At 35.7% G+C, this 14,677-nt stretch overlaps 1 long non-coding RNA gene across 1 annotated transcript in view; it reads left to right on the top strand.

Annotated features, from left to right (window-relative positions):
- Positions 1–14,677, top strand: part of LOC101790603 (uncharacterized) — a 388,896-nt gene that overhangs the window by 325,745 nt on the left and 48,474 nt on the right. The gene's annotated exons all lie outside the window — the stretch shown is intronic.

Raw genomic sequence — 14,677 nt, 5'->3', positions numbered from 1 at the left:
TGTCATTCAGCTGCTAAAATAATTTTCTTAATCTACCTTGATACTTCAGCCTCCAAATTGTTTCACTGGCTTCTTTCAGGTAAACCTCCTTGATGGAAGACTTGCTGGCAGGTTCATATTACTTATCCCTCATTATGGAGGCCCTGATCGGTTGATCAGTTTTCACCTTGAACCTGTTTCATCCTTTACTCCTTTGTCATGTTTGCCATGTACCTGGAAGTGGTGTGCTGTATTATTCCACTAGTAGACCCAGGTAATCTCCTATTGACGTTATTGTCAGAAGTAGTATCTCATTTCATGTTTTTACAACTCCAAGAGCAATTAGCTTTCAATCTTGACTGGCACCTTTGGGCAACCCCAGAACACACACAGTGCACAATAGGTGAGAGGACAGATAATTCTTTTGTTTCCTTAATAACTCCTGCACTTCTGTCACAGCATGATCATAAGCTAATGATAAACACCAGATGATAAGATCCAATTTATTTTTTTTTTCCAATAGAAAGGGGATGATCCTTTCTTAAAAGCTCCACAAATGACCTTAAGGTTCTAGTACTTTAAATTTATAAGATAGCTGTGAATGGCCCAGTGCACTGTTGTATATACAGCAATATACAATACAAATATATGACCTTATTAGTCACTCCATATAGCTAAAAATTGGTGTTGTTTCATAAGATGTTATGTGAGAATGAACCAAAAATGATATATTCTACACTATAGCATATTCCAATGGATTCTTTCCAGAGACAGTTTTGTGGCAAATGGGACTTACTGTGACTGTAAGATATAATAGATCTTGATACAGAATTAAGAGCTTAACAGCTCTTATTTTCTTCTAGCTAAAAACTTCCCTGGATTCATGGAGAGGTTCGTGCTTTTTCCTTCCAAAATTTTACATTCATTCTGTTCTCCTTTAGCCTTTTTAAAGTTTTTATCATTGCTTATCTTTAATTGTTTTTAATTTTTGTAAGTTCCATCACTTTACCATAATATTCTTCTGGAATGATTGCTCTGCTTGAAAGTAGGGGCCATTTACTACACATGAAGTGAAATATTTACAAGGGAAAATACTGAATCCTTCTGAGAGTTCTATAATAAAACAAAAGCGATGTGATAAAAGTAACTGCCATACATCTTTCAATAGGTCAGCTGTTCTCTGTTCACTAATATACCTGTGCTGATAACTTCTGAAACACTCTTAGCCTCTAGGGTACTTCAAAAATCTCACACATCAGCTTTTCGGATTTTAGTGTTTTCTTCTCTCCACATATGAGAACTTTCCCCCTAATTTTCTGAGACTTTTTTTTTTTTTTTTTTTTTTTTCTACAAATGCACCTCTGGTGTGGGATTGTTTGCAGTAGAAGGGAAATGGAAGCTTTTTTGTGAATCTGTTGAGGAACTTATATGATTTAAATGAGCTGGGAGAAGTGGCTTTTAGGGAGGAAGAAGTGGAAACAGCACATATACGTTACATATACAATAATTGTACAGTGGCGTGTAATGAACAACTGCTCTATAACCGTTAATGGGCTGCCAAAGGGAGATTTCATGATGCATTGAAAGAATCCATGAAAGTCAGGAGTTCCTAGAATTTGAACCCCACACCTGCAAACAGTATGGTATATTAAGAGCATCTTGTAGTTGTTATCATCATAAGAAATGGAAGCTGTTAGAAACAACTTGGCTTCTAAAAGCAAAAAGAAGAAAGCTTGCATTAAAGACATCACCACTCAGAACAAGTTCCAGTTTATAGATGTTAGAAATTGTGCCCTTGTCGCTCAGGCAGCACCGTTTTGAAGGGAATATAAGGTAGGTACAAAAAATTGCATTGGCTCATTCTATCAGCCAATGTCCACAGCTGTTAATGGGGCTTAGAGCTGTTGATTACAGAAAGACTCAGTTTTAGCCCTGATTTTAGGTACCTGTCAAATTTCTAGGGTTCTATTTAAACCATGCATAGTGACTGAAAAAAAAAAAGGAATATGCACAGGTATGAGTCTTCACATAGACTCAACATATGCCTGATTGATGCCAAGGGGCAATTTGAACAACAGCAATATGATTACCTATACAAGTCAAGCAAGTCAATAAGTAAAATGACTTATGATGATGATTCACCTGCTGCAGGTTGCTGGTTTGTTGTTGTTGTTTTTCTGAAACCTCTTCCAAAGCTTCCATTTATTTACCAAAATCTAATCTGGAGAGAGAGAGACAATGCCAGATAATAGCATTTTTGTTCTATTAAGAGAAGAGCACAATAACACATTTCTGTACTGTTTTGTGATTTGTGTGTGTCAGGCATGCACACTATTGCAAACTATTTCTGGTATAAACCACTATAGGGCTCAAGCTGTATTTGTTTTTGTCACACAGACACATTCCTGCTATTAACTTTTGGATAACACCAGTGTCTCATTGAATGAAAAATAATAGCGTAATCAAAGCACTCAAAATTCATTGCTTGAAGAGGAATCTATCTGTAGAAGAGAAGCACATTACATTTGTGTTCACCAGTGTTTTCTACCCTGATCTGTATTATATTGTATGAGGCAAAAAAATGTATGAATACTGATTCTTTTTTTTTTTTCTACTCATGTCATCTCTAAGGATCTGAGCGTTTGATATGGTTGATTATAACATTATTGGATAAATTAGCCTACTAAGGTTTGATGGTTCAACTCTGAAATGGATCACTACATATGCAAATCTGATATGCTAAATAGAGAACAGACTTCAGGGAATTTTGTATTTATTTTCTTTTAAAGTAGTAGAACCATTACATGTTATTTTGTCTAATATTTCTGTATTGTATATTTTATAATCTGTGTTATGATATGCTTCTGCTCGCTAATTGCATAAATACCCATACATTGATGATTCTATGAAGAGAAAGGGGGAAAGATAGAAATACCCATTAAAAGCTAGCTGAGGAATCCTCTGTTCATTTTCTTCAGATCTAATCCTGCCGTTATTTCAGAAGTGAGACTGATTATTGCTGGTTAAAAATTCTGTGGCTGAAAGATCTGGACTGAAATTCTGTATCCATGAAATCAGTAAGGCCAGCAGCAGCAGTGCCAGTTTGCCTCGTGCTGCTCTGCTAATACACCTTGATCTGTCCTGGGGGAACTCAGCTAGTCGTGGCGTTTCCTTTGAGGCTGTCAGCAGGGATTTCAGTTGCTGCTAGCACTCTCCTGCTTTCCCTATTGGACACCTGTCTTGCTACAAATAAATTGGTAAAAAGACAGCACTTATTACTCTAAATTTAGAGAAACCACCGTGAAGCAGCTAATCTAGATCTTGTACTGGATTGCAAGGCACTTGTGCCAGAAGACATGTTGAGTTGCTGGATTCACTGGCTTTGGGACTTCTCTAACTTATGCTAAGTAATTTCAAACTTCAACCTGTTGAGAACTTGCAAAATATTTATTTGCTTTGCTATTGATTTGTCCTCATCATTGAGGTGAAGGCTTTAGACCTAGGAGCGGTTGTTCTAAGGTTGTTTATGCTACTTTATCCCAGCTTAAAATGGAATGCGCTCCTGTCTTGAAGGTGGGTCTGAGCTCTACTGCTCTGCTGGATCGGGCTGGCACAAAGCATCTTGAGTAAACAATGACTTTAGTAATGAACACATACTGTACAGATGACCAAGTCTTATTTTGTCCTAAATAGTGACTTTGAACATTTTGGTTTATGCTATTCACAACTGACCTAAAGCAAGTGTTTTCAAGCAAATGAGATGCAAACCTTTTGAATGATTTCTAATGCACCTTATGTTAATCATTTTGCCAATTTTTAAAATGAGGAATTAGTTCTTAATGAATATTCTGTTTAGAAGAATTGCCACGTTCCATCTATGACCAATTTGAAAGCAGTGCTCTTTAAGCAAATAAGGCTTTAAGAAAACCATGCTGACTCAACTAAAGGTTGGGCATTTTAATTTTAGTGCTAGAAACATACTTTGGAAATATATGTAGCCCAATCCCCCCTCCCCTCCACCTTTTTGTATGTATGATGTTTCTTCTTCTTTCTCCTTCTACAAATAGATGATAAAGCTCAAGCAGAATTAACTTCTTTAGGATTTCTCACAATGTGATGGATAGTGCGTGTGGGAAGGGTGGTTGGGTGGTAGCGTTACCATGTCAGTTCATTTCTTGATTCTTAAATGAAGAATATGGAAGGAAATGAAGAAATAGCTAGGTTCTGAAATCTGATTTCTTTCAGCTCCTGTTTTGTTAACAACTGTTAACAAAAACATGCTTCAATCCTACTAGTTCCAAGACCATTTACAGGAGAAAAAAAAAAAAAAGATTAATAGTGGCTTTGAATTCATCTGAAAATACTGATATGCACCATAGCAAAAACATCATTCTCTTTTGGATGATGCTTAAATTCTGTTTTGTAGAAGACTTTGAAGAAGAAGAAAGAAGAAATAGCTCAAAGTTTATTGATTTGTTGTTTTGAAAATCTCATGTACATTCTACAGAGCTTGCAAACAATAAGGAAGGTTATCTTTTTTGAAGAATTCCAACCTAAATGAGAATACAGTCAGGGAATATGATGTGGAAATAAATAATAATAAAAAAATCACACGTTTGAATAGTGTCATACTTAGAGCTAAATGAGAAAATCTTTTTCAAGTTTTTCTCTTCAGAAACTGTAAACTAGAAATGTCTTTTGGAAGAATTTTGTGAAACAGCTCTAAGCAATAAGCTTTGTTGAAATGGAATAAGAAAAACATGGAAGAAATGCAGGATAAAAACAAAATACACAGCAGGAAGGTTATTTGCATGGGTGAAGTGGTTGGCAGCAACTCCAGAGTTCTGTTTGCACTGACTGGTGTGAAAATTTACAGCCACTGTTTCTGTACCACTGCATAATTAATAAAATTCTTGTGTGAATTGCTGCTTCCTTGAATGCACATAACATCAGTAAGTATATTACTTAACAAGTTAAGGTTTGTAATAGTTTTTAAGATTCACAGAAATTAGAATTAATTTGCCTTTCAGGATATGTCCCTGTCTCTCCCTAACCACCTTAAATAAAGCAACTGACATATGGCTTGTGCAGCAGGTGGACTGATGGTAACACTGACAGCTGTATGTATTTGGCACACAGGTGCCAATTGATTCTGCTGAGAATCAAAACCCGAGTGATGTCTTTAGTTATTGAGAGGTTTTTTTTGTGTTCTTTCCTGCACAAAAGCTTTCTAATCATGTTCTGTAGTGTCATGCTTGATCCTCGGGGTTTTGTACCTTTTCAGATTTGTGAATTACTGTATAAAAGTTAGTGCATGTGAGAATTACATTAATGGGTCAGACCAAGGGAGGGACTGTCTCTCCAGTCATCTCTGATGGTGACTGCTAGCAGATGCTTAGGAAAAAAATTATCAAAAAGAGAGCAAGTTTATAGTGATCGTACCTTGTCCAGTTTCTCAGCTTCCAGCAAGGAGCAGTTCAAGAAATTCTTGAGTCAGAAATGTCATCTGGGCTATGACATTTAATTGGACCTAAGTTTCATAAATTTCTCATCGATTTTTTGAGCGCACACATATCCTGGTTTTCATGATAGCTTTTGGAAGTGCCCCAACTCATTTTTTGTGTTGTGTGGAAGAAAACACAGTTTCTCTGCTTCCCAATAATCGTGTACTACTTAATTATGTACTAGGAGAAAAGGCAAATAAGTGTAATGCTGTCACCTCTTTCGGATCATTCATTTTTATATATCTCTCCTCAGTAGTATGTGAAAGGTCAGTGTAATTGTTCCTCAGAAAAGCTGTTGAATGCTTCCAATCATTTGTGTTACCCTTCTATGTTATGTTTCAAAGAATGTATTACATTAGCAAAAGTGATTCCCATACATTCAGTGTAAAGGAAATATGTATATCTGTTTATAAGGTAGTATTAACAGTATGTTATGTTTTGGTCTCTATTCCTTTCATGTAAGAAAATGATATCATTCTCTGCTATTTTGACTTCTGCTGAGCATTCAGATTACATATCTAAAGATTCATGCACAATATCTTTAAGAATTCTTTTCAATAAGAATCAGAGCCAGTCATTCTGTGTATGTAGTTAGTCCTTGACAATTTTTCCCCCCATATTTACTAGTGTGAATTTACTGACAAGCAATTTCATCTGCCAGTTTATTAATAGCCATTCAGTATCATGAGACCCTTCTGCGACTCTTCACACTTAGCTTTTAGATTTGATTATGTGCAGTCATTTTCTATGATAAGCAAAATTTCTTACTTCAATATTCACTCCCTTCACAATTTTTTTTTCAAGAGATGCTCCTGGAAACCTTGCTTTCTCAATCTCTTTGTTTTGTGAAAACAATTATTTTTTGTTTGTTTGCTTTACTTTGACCCTGGTTGCTGTTATATATGTATGAAAAAGCCTTCTCTCTTATCCAGTGCACTTAAACAATATTTCATAGCAAAACTTGCCAAAACATTTTTGGCATTCAAAGTATACTGTTGCAATCTACTCATTAATACAATTATTTATTCCTTCAAACTAAGAGATTTGTAGGAAATAATTTTTTTTTTTTTTCTATGAAAGCAGTAGTCATTCTTTCTCAGTGTATCACCTCTAACCACGTGCTTAATAAAGATGATTTTATTTGTTACCTGCTTTTCCTCTGAAACTGAGGATCATTAAAGTGATGATTTGTGTAACACAGTCTGTTGCTTATAAGTTTCATATTCAGGTTCCTAGGATGAAGGCCATGCAGTAGTCCAGGAGATTTTTTTATTCTTCATTTTGTTGATTTCATCTCAGACTGTCTCTACTGACAGTTCTGTTTTAAGACAGTTCTTTTATTAAAGTATCTTTAGGGTCTGTGATCGGGAGATCTCTGATTCACTTAGTGAACACTACCTCACAAAATTAATTTAACTTTTCTGCTACTGCATTATTTTTGAGTGCTCCTTTTATGCATTGATCTTCTAATAGCCCCACCTGGGAGCTTTCCTTTTTTCTGAAGTGTTTTGATAATAGGTAGATATAAAGCACAGGGTGCGCAGCTGTTTATACTTTGTGCCACTTTATGCTTTGCTGCTCAGTGTCTTTTAAAGTCTGACATATCTGGTTCCATTTTTAATTATTCAAAGTTAATCATTTGTTCTGTTTCTCTTATTTTAGCATTTCATTTTTTATTTTAATTATTGCAATGTTCTTTAATTTTCCAGTGTGTGTTTTATCTCATTTTTGGTGGTTTTTGTTCATTTCTGAAATCTCATATACTCACTGTAGGGTGATGAAAATCCATAACGACCTTCATGCTGCTTACAAGTATATTACCCTTTTAACTGTTTATTTTATTTTTCTTATAACATCTCATTCTTACATGGCTTTCCTTTTTAAATCTATCCCTTATTTTTAAATATTTTTTTTCTTGCCTACAAAAAACAATCCATTCAAATATATTATAGGTATTGCTACAGAATGGATTTCTGTACATCGTATCCTGAAGATTTTTATACTATTCAACAGCCAATGCTATTCAGTAGCCCTTAAACCGTGTCTGTGAACTATTGAAGAAGGGTTGTTCCTCTTTGTGTAGGTTCTCTGGCTAGTAGTCATTAAATTAAAAAAGTCTTAAAACAGAATTTTTACTCAACATTTATATGATATGTAGAAATTACATGTTGTGCATTAATATCTGATGTGATACTTAAGTAGTTTATCTTATGTCTTTACCACCCTCATAGCCGCTCTAGCTTTCCTCTGCATTTGATTTTCACTGCTGTGTTCTGATTAGGTATATAGTCCTACAAAATTTCCTATTTGGGTACTGAATGGCAATCATTACATTCTACGGTATAATTAATGCAATCACTTATTTACATTCCTTGGCTATAACTATTCTTTAATTTTTGCCCTTCTCCTCTGTCGGTATAGTCCATGCTTTCAATTGTACTTAGTTTTTATCTCAACATTATAGCCATTTTTTTGGTTATAATCCTTATACCAAATTCCCAGTGGATTTCTTCCATTATTTTTCTTGTTTAAGAATTCCATTATTATCCTTATTTAAGTGGTCTTCTTGACACTAGACCTTTAGACCAGCTAGTGTTTGTAATAAATTCACTTGGTCTTGATTTAGCTCCTGATTTTTGCACGTCTTGCTTAATTACATTTTCTTTAGAAGTGTTCATTATTTCCTACCTCAGTTGGCTTCTTCCATTTTTATCTGAGACAGAGTTTTTATCACTTCATTACTAGAAAAATATCTCATCTCAACATGTATTCTCCACTTATCAGCTCTCCCAGTCTCTCCCATCTTCCATCTCTATAAAATAGAAACAAAAACAACAACAACAACAACAAAAAGCTCCTATACCCTTTTAAATGCTAGTGCTCTGATCTCATTTTGGCAGCCTGCTTCTTTTGTTTGGCCTTTTTTTTTTCTGTGTTGCATAGCTTTTGTATATTTGATCTGTTAGTTGTAGTAGTGGCAAGGTGCTGTACCACATCTGTTAAGCCTCACTGATGAAAATTAATCCTTGATATGTAAAGATTCATAGGGGAGTGTGAATACTTCCATGCACAACATCAGCAGCAAGTTAATCTCAGTAGGATTAAGGCAAACTTTTATATAGCACAGTACTTTCTTGTAACTTCATTGTACTGCTGGTAATTAAGAAAGAGCTTACTAGAATGATTGACTTGACAGTGACTGGTTCCTAATAAATCAACTTTTCAGTTGATTATTTTCAACTAATAATAGCACCCTTGCTAGCCAGTGTGTTGGGATTCTATGTAACCTGACTCATTTTCATCCTCAGCTGGATGATATATAGTTTAACTTCAAACAACAGGTAGACACTGATTTACAATAGGCAGGAGTGTAGCTATATATTTCACATGTATCTGGAATATTGAGGCTCTCATAACTGAATGTGTGTATTTTTCAAGTCTCTCTGAATGTGCAGAGTCCATAAAAATTCAGGATCCTACAGACTGCAGTATCAGGCAAAATTGTTCCTGCTGCCTGCTTATTCATTTGTTCAACTGTAGTAATCCAAAACAGATGAGGACAACCACATAGCTGCAATAAGTATACTTATTTTCAAGGCTATATCCTGCTTGGTCTTTTGCAGATGTTTCTGGAGTGTTGCTCGCACTGTCCATAAAATTAGAAACAGTTGGCTCCAGATTCCTTCTCTGGCTTGCTGTGGGAGTGCATGAGTATCATTGCCCATGACAAGATGGCCTTCTCCCCGTGCATCTCACTTTCCCTGGTTTGAGTCATTATAAAGGATATATCTTTCAGGAATTGTGTGTAAAGCTGAAGAAAGGAGGGTATATTCTGATGTTATGATGTAACTATGATCTGCCTCAACTTTGGGCTACAGCGAGCTAGAGCTAGCTTAGAAAATAAAACAATGAAAGAAGAAACAAAGAGAGGAGGGAAAAAAAGGGAATGAATGCAAACCAAAACCAGTGGCAGAAGTAAACTTAAAAAATGATCCTTCTGAGGAAAAGTAAATACATGCATATATAGAGAGAGAGATTGGTTGGAAAGAAGGGACAGAGACTTGTACATCTGTCAATTTAGTGTCTGAATTTCCCATGAACTTCTATTGAGATCCGATTAGCTCTGCAGGGAGCAATCCAAGCGGGAAAGCATTAGATGTAACTGAACCTGTGATAAATCCTCCTGCAGCCAAGCATTAGTCAGAAATATACTGATCTAATAACAAGTCATGATTACAGTTTAATCCTGACTGGTACTTTCAGAATTACAGATAAAATGGATCATTTAGTGTTGACTTTTACAATTCCCCAAGGTAACAGTATGGGGTTCTCATTAACTAAAAGAATTATTCAATTTGAGGCTGAAGCCATATAACTGCATTCTTTTTACAGGACTGGGATCATTAGTATTGTCGCAGAGGTGTATGTGAATTACCACTAAATCAGATACTAGTCACATCCCATGTAGTAAATTCCTAAGCATCTGACCTAAAACAATTTTACAGCTGCAATATTAAGTTTTAAAACTTTAAATGGCTTTCTGATATTCTTTTGGGGAAGAATTCTTCCTGCCCCACCTTTCTAAATGTAATAGGCATTGCTGAAAGGTTGCATTCCTCTAGTACCTGAAAGTCCAGATGCAATGTAAAGTATCTCTGGTGTTTTTCATGATGTCAGGTGCGATGAGTATGAGAAAGTAATCATTTATATTTATAGCTTTTTGTATGCTTTAAAATTGAGTGCCACAGGTCGTTAACAATAAGATAGCTTCTTTTCACGTGTTATGGGTGGGATCTAAACTACATCTCTTCTTGATACACTGATATTAGGATATGCTTTTTCGTGGCTTAGCAAAAGAGCAGGTTAGGGAGCCCATTTGCTTGAAAATGGTCATTTAATTTGACCAATTTGCCTCTTATGTAATCTATTTTTAATCAAAACTCACGTTTTTTCTTCAAAACTCCTGATTATTATTATTATTTTTTTTTTAACCAAAAATAAGCAGTTTCTGGAAGAGATAAGATAAATTAACTCTTCTTGAGTGACTTTGCATATCTTTAAGCAACATTTAAGATTTAACTGAATTTATTTTGTACTATAAACAGACATTACTGTTGGATGCTTCCTGTGCATATGTTTGATTTCTGCAAAGGTTGTGTGTAGTATATATTCTAAGACTGTAAAAACACTTAGCACTAAACTTATGAGTATAAAGATTAACCTCACACAGGCATCCGTTTGGTGGAGTTGCAGAAAACTGTGCTTGCTTAGTACCTCTTTAGGTGGTGATACATCTTAAATGATATATAACTAAAATCATTGCATATTTCTTTTTCCAAAGCTTAGTGCATTCTCTTTGTCATAATTATTACAAAGTCATTTTTTATTTTCACATAACCAGATAACCAGTGTCTTTGGGAATATTTCTCATAGGCATACAAGCTCAAATTTTCAGATCTGGTCTACAGTAGAATGTGAAAATAGAACAGACATTGACAGATTTAAAGCCAAGTACTGTTTTGCAGTTACTTTTGTTTTTCAGCTATCCAGAATTCTTTACATATAAATAGTTCTCAGACAGAAAGCATCCTAATATATTTCATGTCTCTTTTTCTGTTTCTTTAAATGTCTTTAGGCTTTGTTGAAATTTCATTCAATATTTCAGAATATATGGATTATGATGAGGTAGACATGTGACTTAATTTTTAAAATTGAAAGATTTCCAGGGCAAAAAGGTGAAGAAATCTATCTGCAGGTAATAATTCTCATGACTTTCAGAAGAAAAAGGAATAGAGTTAGGGAAACAAATGATGAATGGAATAGGTAGTTCTCTCTGCAGCTCTGTTTTGGATCAGGGAAGGGAAATAGAAGTTCATGAGTCTGTTAGGGAAGGAAACTAGAAGTGAGGAATTCAAGCTGTTAAAAGATGAGGGAGAAAGAAGAATCAGATCTGGTGTGGGTGCTGAATGTGCAGCCAAAAAAGGCCTTCAACAGTCTGTCAGAGGAAGATCAGCGCTTGATTAGGCTGATATAAACACAATAAAAATATCTCCCCACTTCATTCCCACAATAAATTCAGAAATAAGTAAAATAAACATCTTGTAGACCATTTAAATACTGTAAAAACCTCTCACGAGATCCTAGTGCAGAGTTTGCATGCTACTGACTGGGTGGGAGGTGAGGAGATCCAGCCATGGTGGCACAAGAGCTGTATAGTGGTACCTGACCTTCCTAACCTGGAAGGAGCAGTGAGGTCCTGAGGTCACAATTTATACATCTGCATTTCTGTTGCTGTACAGACCGGGAGCCTGTAGGAGAATGGCCAAGAGAGGTATCTGGCTCCCAGAACCATGAGAGCAGAGCAGGGCATAGGACTGGACTTGATGGAAGAACCAGTTGTTTCTCTCCAGTTTCACACCTGCAGCTGGGTACACCCGAGAAGGGGCTGCTGGGGACCTGCTCTGCAGAAAGGGGGAAGCCTGAGGCCATCTTCCTCCAGAGTTTGCCATGTCCCTGGTAGGTTAACTGATTTCTTTGCTCCTATGTGGCACCTGGGAGCTGACGTGCGCACATTAAGTCTGGTCAATGGGACCAGTACATTAGAGGAAAAACAGGCCAACCAACCTGACAGTACAAAGGGACTCAGCTCTTGAGGGATCAGCTAAAGTCCTGTCAGTTTCTCAGCAGAATTACGCAGGCTTCAGTTAAGTAAATCCTAATTTAAAATTGTGTAACAGCAAATTGAATCACATTCATAGCTATGATTAATATAGGTGTGTTTTATTGTATGTGTATAATTATTTATTACAGTAAGTTTATAGAATATCACTTAAAATATAATTTTTTCTTTAATTCCAGAGTGCTGATTGCTTTTCTGCTGTCTCATAAGGTAGTCTACTTTCAGCATACTGTTTAACAAGAATGTTTAGATTAGAAATACATACAGACCATCATTCCTGCTTCTGGGTTTTTCAGAGTTAAGCAACAAATTGTTTAGCATGTCATGGCAATGCTAGTGTTGCTACAAACAGAAACATATGATTGGATAGAAAGCATAAAATAATTTAAGATGCATGTTCATCTGAAAATCTTCGCTGAATTTCACAGAACAAAGCCAAGGGACTTTGTGTCTTCCACATATTGAGATGGTTCATATGTGGTACACTGACACATTTGTCATTGCCTGATGGTACCACCCTATGTATTGAAGAAGATTTCTTTTCAGACTTTTGCTTTTGTAGCTGCAGTTCTGAAACATGAAAACAAAACAAAACAGTAAAGTGCTAAGAATTATAGTGTATTAACCTAACAGTCAAGCAAAATGAGATCTTTTTTCCAGTATGAAGGACCAGGGTTCTTACTTTCTATGGTGATTTACCTTCAACTGTACTGTGGCCTGTAGCAAAATTACTGTAATAAGAGTTTCAAATATTTGACAAAGAAAAAAAAAAAAGAGAGAGAGAGAGAGATTTGAATTAAGAAGTAAAAACCTGCTTAGGAAAATCTACTGCAGCATATAGACATCTAGATCTTATGGTTGAGATAAGCTGCAGCTGAACTGCCCCTCCTGAATGTTCCACTAAGTTCAGGTACTCAATTAAATAGCAGAAGATTATATCATATCTCTGGAAAGCCAGGTGCTCTGTAGAATTACTCCAGGAAACCCATTAAAGTGTGAAGGAATCATAAATGTTACCCAGTACTGGACTTCTAGTGATATGATCTCTCCTTTAGTAACCAAGGGTAATATTTCCTTTAAAGAAAAACTCTGATGTCACACATTTCTTTTGGCAAAAAAATAAATGCTATTTATGTGTTTTTGCCTTAACTTCATCTTTCCTGTACAGCACTGGTTTATTCTGTAGCTTTTTGGAGACTCCCACAGCAATATTTTAAGGAGTATTTTAGTAGGAAACAATTTTCATATTTTGTTATAAACAACTATTTTAGGTAATCAGGCATAAATTTTTTTATTGAATCAGGTAAACTGTAAGATTTTTCTACAAACAGAGATGCTTCTGTTAATTTCATAGGCACTTCTAGAATCCAGGTCATCCCTCTTAAAGGTAGGATGGATTTGAGTTGCCTTCCTATATATATTGGCAATACCCTAATGAACTAATTAAGGCTAGAGATATAACTTTTAGTCAGCTAAAGCTGAGCCTGACTACACATTGTTATTTTAAAAGTAGGATTTTTTGTTGTTCAGACCTTGGTTGCTTCACAATTGCAAATGATAGAAATCCGTTTAATAAGGATGATTTCTTGGTCTGGAAATAGTGAAAGTACTTGGAAAGTAATATGGTGCGATTGCCTTGTTCTGAAATAATTTCCTAGCACCCTCTTGGCATCTGTTACACAGTCCTGGGCATAGAGGTACCACACCCAGTGGCCGTATTCATGTTTTCGAAGAAATTTGATTTCATGAATATAGAAATTGATAGCTCCAGACATGACCATCAGTCCAGAAAATATTTTTTTTTTTTTTAAGTGAAGACCTTTTTACCTTACAGAACTGATTTTGAGAGGATTTGGCAATTTTTGCCAAATTCATTTAGAAATAAATCATATGGGAGGTTTCCATTACTTTTGTGTAGGCTGCAAGCTCCACTCAAGCCACCTGTTCATGAACTCTCTTCTGAGGAGAAGAGAGTATTTCGTATTTCTTCCTCCTGCAACCTGTGTGTATTCTCTTTTCAAATGGCTGACCTCAGCGTGGAATTTGTGGAAAACACAAAACAGTGTGTGGAGAATGCTTAAGTTGGCAGCTAATTTGTTTCCCCTTTGCTTGGAATTACAGATCAAAAGCTTCTGTAATATTCACTGATATCAATAATTTGCTGGCACAGAGATCCATCTAATAAAATCAGATTTCTGCTTCACAGCGTGTGTGTGCATACGTGCATGCAGAAATACCCCTACACCCAGCGCACAGGCATGCATTTTGTTATTTCCTGTTGCTTTCCTTAAAACATGTTGAGGCTGAAATTACATGGTATTTTATCTTTCTTGTTTATAGAGAGATGCTAAACATTTTAATGAAACTATGCTTCATAGAATCGTTTTTTAATACATTGTTAAAAATGAAATAAAACTAATACAGATTATTGGAATGACAAGCAGAGTTTCAAAACCTGATTTTACTCGGTGCCTACAGCTTGTAAGCATAAAACAAAACCATGTTTAATGAATGT

This window comes from Anas platyrhynchos, chromosome 5, assembly GCF_047663525.1.
Source record: "Anas platyrhynchos isolate ZD024472 breed Pekin duck chromosome 5, IASCAAS_PekinDuck_T2T, whole genome shotgun sequence".
Classification (NCBI taxonomy): domain Eukaryota; kingdom Metazoa; phylum Chordata; class Aves; order Anseriformes; family Anatidae; genus Anas; species Anas platyrhynchos.
This window is presented reverse-complemented; position numbering and strand designations above follow the sequence as displayed.